Genomic DNA, 5536 nt, shown 5'->3' on the forward strand with positions numbered 1-5536 from the left:
AGCAGGACCCGATGTGAGCCTGGAGTTAGGCTCCACCCCACTTAGAGCCCCAGGTGCTCCTCAGCAGGGAGGCAGCTTCCAGCTGTCTCAGTCCCTGCAGGATGGTGCTCTGCTGGGCTCCTGGCCTCGGTCTGCTGCTTTTCCCCTCCGCTGAGTCTACGTGACCCTCCCACTGAAGGAGGGACTCCTAAAGGGCCCTTCTGTGCCAGGAACAGGGATCTCTTGCCTTAAAAATAAGGAAAGATCCTGGCAGAATTCTACTAAGTTTCAAAGATACCTAAGGGAGAGCCAGCCTTGCGGTATCCCTGGGCAGAACAAGACTGCCATCCCTTCCCTCAGTACTGCCTATGGGCCTGGCTCTCTCTGAGAATCCGTCCTCAGAAGGTCTTGCTGTCCCCAGAATGTTACACTGGGGTCTCCCCTGTGCTATGGGACCAGGTTGAAGCTAGGCACAAGTTCCTAGAAGCATCTCCCCTGGGAAGCCCGAGAGCGTGGTCTGTTAGTAAACTCAAGGCAACTCAAGCCTAGTCAGCTTAGGTCGGCTCTACCCAGGCAAAGCCAAGTCACCTGATGTGACACAACACACCTCACCTCAACGCAGGCCCACCGTGAGCATCCCTGCATGTCCACACCCCAGTTTCGGCTGGGGGAAAGGCAGAATCCAACAGTTACGGGCACCATCTGGGTGCTGGGGGGGGGAGTCTCTGTTTCGAACCCACATTCCAGACTCAGACTTTCCCTGGAGCTGAGGAACCCTCTGCACAAATGGCCCAGAGACAGGCAGTCAGTAGCTAGCTCTACAGAGTCTGCCTCTGAAGACTTTCACACCACCATCCTGGGGGTCTGTGGCTTGAGACCTCGGACTGCAGAGCCAGGCGGGTCTGGTTTATATGGGTCCTAAGTCACTAATTCATTCGTTCATTTATTCACAAACGTGCACCGAGCACTCACTGAGTGATGTGTTGCCAGATATCTCTCGGCAACATACCATTCAATTCCCATGGCATTCAGTGTGGGTGTGGGACCATCCCTGATTCCGAAGCCCAGGCTCTCTGCATCTCGTTCGACGGTCTCTTAGCACAATGGCACAGAATCATAATGACGGATAAAGATCGCCAAGAACTTACACATACACATCCTATATGGAGGGAAAGGGTGGATTGATGAATATTTTATGTAAGGGCAAATCCCACTCAACCAGTTTATTAGAATTCTTTGAGAAGTGAACTATCCCTGCCTATACTAGAGAGATAAAGGGTGACTTTCACAAAAAGCCTTTGTCAAGTTCCCATCCCAAAGCCTATTAATAAAATTGATTCATTATAGAATTGGGCAGAGGTGGGTGGTGAGTGGGAGGGAGTCTATTTTTGCCTAGATAGAGAACTGGCTTAGAGACAAGGAAGAAAGTGTGGAGATAAATGGGTGCTTTTCAAAGGGAGAACTTCGGTTCCCCACGAATCGGTGCTGGGTACGGTCTTACGTAACACTCAGTCCACACACCCCTAGCATACATGTGTGCGGGTCTCACATTGAACGTGGTGGTGGTGGGATGTTGACCCAAACAAGCCAGTGTCAGCTCTTGTGAAAGGGCCCTTGGAAGGAGACGCTCAGTGACATTCAGGTTTGCAGAGGAGACGCTCCTCGGGCTGAGATGCCATGACACTGGGGTAATGCTGAGGAAGGTAGCTGTGGGCATGGAAAAGCCCCAGAGGGCAATCAGAAGATTGGCTCTAGTGCCACCTGCTCTGTTGGATTCTCTGTGTGACACTGGGCAGCCCCTCCCCTGTCTGGGTCTTGGTTTTCCCCTCTGTACAATGAGGGGCTTGGAGGACAATCGTAAGGGGTGGTGCTCGGAGCAGAAGACGATGACTTGAAACAGGAATGGCTAGGGGAGTCTCCATTTGCAGTGGCAGGAACGTCTCCTGTCCTGCTCTGTGTGGGGACCTTGCTCTCTCTCCCCGTTATTTGTGAGCAGTGACGATGAGCCAGAGAGCCATGAGGTCTGCGATGCCGGGGCGCAGAGCCCAGCCTGGAATCCCTCAGTGGCTTTCGCTGCGGATGACTCAGCGTCATAAATAGCTCCCATCTGGGTGAGCAGCGATATCTATAGCGATCGGGCGAGCTCTGCATCCACGCACACTCTCTCTGTGCAAATACGCGGCGCGCTGTGTGCTAAATACGAGTGGCCTGGAGACGTTCCTCCTCTTAAGAGACTATTTGGTATGAAACTGAAGACTGTTTATTTAAAGAAACAAGTTTACAACTATGCAGGCTGGATTGCTGGTGGTGGGTGTTGGGAAGAGGCAGTTGGACGAACCGCCCTGCGTGTGAGCTGAGCTTGGCCGGCCACCTGGAAGAGAAGCGGAGGCTGACTGCTCCACCCTCGTCCTCTGTCTACAGAGGGGGGTAGCGGCACCACACACAGTCGGGGTGTGGAGCTCATCAGTGCGGGAAGCCATGGTCTAGCAGAAGGAGCACAGTGCTTGCTGGTGACCAGGGCCTCGCCCAGCCCCGCTCTGTCATTGACCTTGGGCAGCTCATCACGCATTCATTCATCAGACACGAAGCAAGCGCCCATGTGCACATAGGCCACTGAGTTACAGACAAGGAAAAGTCAGTCGGGATTGGGACTCAGCCACTTACCAGCCACGTGCTGTGTGCAAGTCCTTTTCCCTCTCTGAGCTTCAGTCCTCGTCCTGGACTGAAGCTAACTATCACCTCAGGGTTTACGGGGAGCATTGAGTAAGATAATACCCTGGAAAGTGCTTCTTTGTTGTAAGCGACTCTGAAAACGCAAGCTAGCCCCATTCTACCACATTGCCCAATCACGTTGTCCCATTTCGACCGGGGCGTGTTCTTGGCGATAGCAGAAGGACACGCCATCACACCTGGGGCGCCCTAAACACCACCCAAGGGTGTTACCTGGGCGGCTCTCCTACCTTTGCTTCCAGGCCGAGCTGGGACGCAGAGGCCTTCAGGAGCAGAGCACGACAGGGAGCATGGCAGGTGCACGACTTCCTGGAGGGGAAGAGAGGACGTGGGGTCACGGGGAGCCTGTGAGAGCTGGCCTTCTGAAGGGGCAAGGCCCCGGACCTCCGTGAGGGTGTGCCCTCACCTCTCCCCAGGACACTGCTGCTTTGGGTTCCATGGAAGACTAACCACGGTGCTTTATGGGGTCCCCGTGTGGCATCAGCCTCAACTCCGCCCACTTCACCGGAGCTGACAGCAGGTGGCCGCTGCTCCCTGGTTCAGGCAACACTCCTGCGCTGTTGCCCGCGCTGTGCTCTGACAGCGTGAGCTCTGATCGGTGCCCATAGGCTAGAGTGGCTGTTCGTCATATCTGGTTTTAAGTTCCAACTTTGGGTACAGCCGTTACGTCTCTCTAACCTCATTTTCCTCGTCTGTAAAATGGGACTTGTATTAATAATAGCACTCCTTCATAAAGTGCCCCATAAGTGCTTGCTGTGGTGGTGGTTAAACAAGACCATGTCTGCCATGATACTGGTGACGCGCAGCTACCTCCCTCTGCTTTCTTCCGGGGCTCCATGCATTCCTTACAGGGCAGGTGCTGGCTCCCAGGTGATCTAGTTCCTGGGCTTTGTGTCAGGCCTGACAGCACTTAGGCGGCAGTAGGAGTTGGTGGACAGCACTGCCTGGTGAGCTTGCAGGGTTAGCGAGGCTGCTGTTCCATTAGGGCTAGGGTCTATTGAGGAAGACACAGGTGTGGAGAGGAGGTGACCTAACAGGGCCACACGGGGTGGAGCTGGGATGGGAACCCACTCCTTACTCTTCCCACTCAGCCCCTGCTCTCTGCTGTAGCCGGGGTCTCCCTGGGCTGGGCGCCAAGGCCTGGTGAGTGTGGGCCCTACATTCAACCTCACCTCCTCCCCAACTGCCTATTTTCTCTTCTTCCTGTAACCCTAGTCCTGCTCATGGTGGCCCAGGAAGCAAATGCTTCTTCTACAGATGGGGTCTCGGTGCAGGCTTTCCCAGACCTCAGGGCAGCGTGGAGTGCTGCAGGGATTTTGAGAGAGATTAGCTGACTCTAGACCCTTCACGTGGGCGGGACCTCCCTGGAAAACAGCAGTCCAGCTCCTTGGTCTCGACAGCATGACCATGCTTACCTCTCTCTCCGGTACTATCACCTCCTAACACAACCCCGAACCCTCTCACCAAACCACTCCTGGAGTAGGAGCTCCACGAGGCAGGGCCTGGCTGCTTCTCCAGAGCCTGGCCCCTCGTAGGACGCAGGGGTCTGTTGAGTGAGCCAGTGACTGAATGAGTAGCTCAGTGGCCGAGTGACTGCCAGGCCATGCTCTAACTGCCGGCGACACAGCAGTGAACAGGGCCAGGTGCCCTCGCTCTGAGAGCTGACCACGAATGTCCAACTAGCACCTGCCCTGACGGTGGGCAGGGAGTGGAGAGAGGTTGCCGAGGGAGCCTGCCACCTCTGCCTGCCGCCTACCGGAACGGGTATCTCAGAGCAAAGGGCAGGTTCCTGTCCCCGGGCAGGCCCCCCTGCACAGGGTTCCCACCCTAGTCCCAGCCCACCGAAGACCTCGTCTGCCACCTGACTGCTCCTAAACTGTGTCCTCGCAGTCTTGCACCCTTACCGTGGCAACACCAGCTTCTACCCGCTCCTCCTCTGATTGGGGCTGGACAGGAAGGTGCAGCCAGGGCCTTCTGACCACCAGACTTGCCCAGGGGACATGGGGCTACAGAGCAGCTGTGCCCCTGGGCTCATGGGGGCAGGCTGGCTGAGCAGCGAGGGAGGGTGGTCTGGAGCCTGGGAGGACTCTGGACTGGGAATTCTGATCTCGGGGTTGACGAGCTGAATGACCGTGGGTGAGCGTTATTCTCCATGGATCTCAGCTCTCCCTCCGGTAAGATAAGGAGTTTGAGCCAGACTCTAATACTGTCTTGTTGGATTTTTAATTTTTTTTTCATGCTTATTGGCTGACATTTTGTGGACAGATTATTTATTTATTTATTTTTAAAAAATTTGCCAAAGGGTGCATGTGATCTCTGGCGAGAGATGGGGGTGGGGGGGGTAGTAAGAAAGCACCCCTATGGTCACTCTGTGGTCTCTTCTCTTCCATTTCTCCCTGCTTTTGGGATCTGGGGCATGTACGCATAGGTGCCCAGCATGTGATTCAAGGTCTGGGACTCGATCCTGCAGTCGGCCTGCAGGATCCGGTCACCTAACACTACGTTACTGGCTGGCCCAGCAGATTTCAGGGTCAGACTCAGGGACTCAAACCCTGGTTAGCTCGGGCAAGTTGCTTCACGCTGACTCTGGATTTTATCCTCTCTGTAGAATGGCTAGATCTCGCTCCGACTTACCCAGGTCATGAGTCCGTTGAAATGGCAGAAGCGGAAGTGCTTTAGAAATGGAAGGGGCTGCCCTGTGAATGCCATCCATTTCTTTCTTTCACGTGGGCTGTCCTAAGTAACAGCTTACTGAGCCGCCACCACCGGCAACGACAGCGAGGTGCTGAGCGGTTTTTCCTCACATCATCTGTTTCCCGTCCCGGCG

General features: G+C 55.1%; 1 protein-coding gene across 1 annotated transcript in view; it reads right to left on the minus strand.

The window, feature by feature from the left end:
• CPLX2 (complexin 2) overlaps positions 1-3019 on the minus strand; it is a 78890-nt gene extending 75871 nt beyond the window's left edge. The window contains exon 1 of the mRNA XM_006158891.1: positions 2940-3019. The gene's annotated coding sequence lies outside the window, so the exon portion shown is untranslated. The remainder of the gene's footprint in view (positions 1-2939) is intronic.
• Positions 3020-5536: the final 2517 nt, after the last annotated feature.

This window comes from Tupaia chinensis, unplaced genomic scaffold (assembly GCF_000334495.1).
Source record: "Tupaia chinensis unplaced genomic scaffold, TupChi_1.0 Scaffold000612_1, whole genome shotgun sequence".
Taxonomy (NCBI): Eukaryota; Metazoa; Chordata; class Mammalia; order Scandentia; family Tupaiidae; genus Tupaia; species Tupaia belangeri.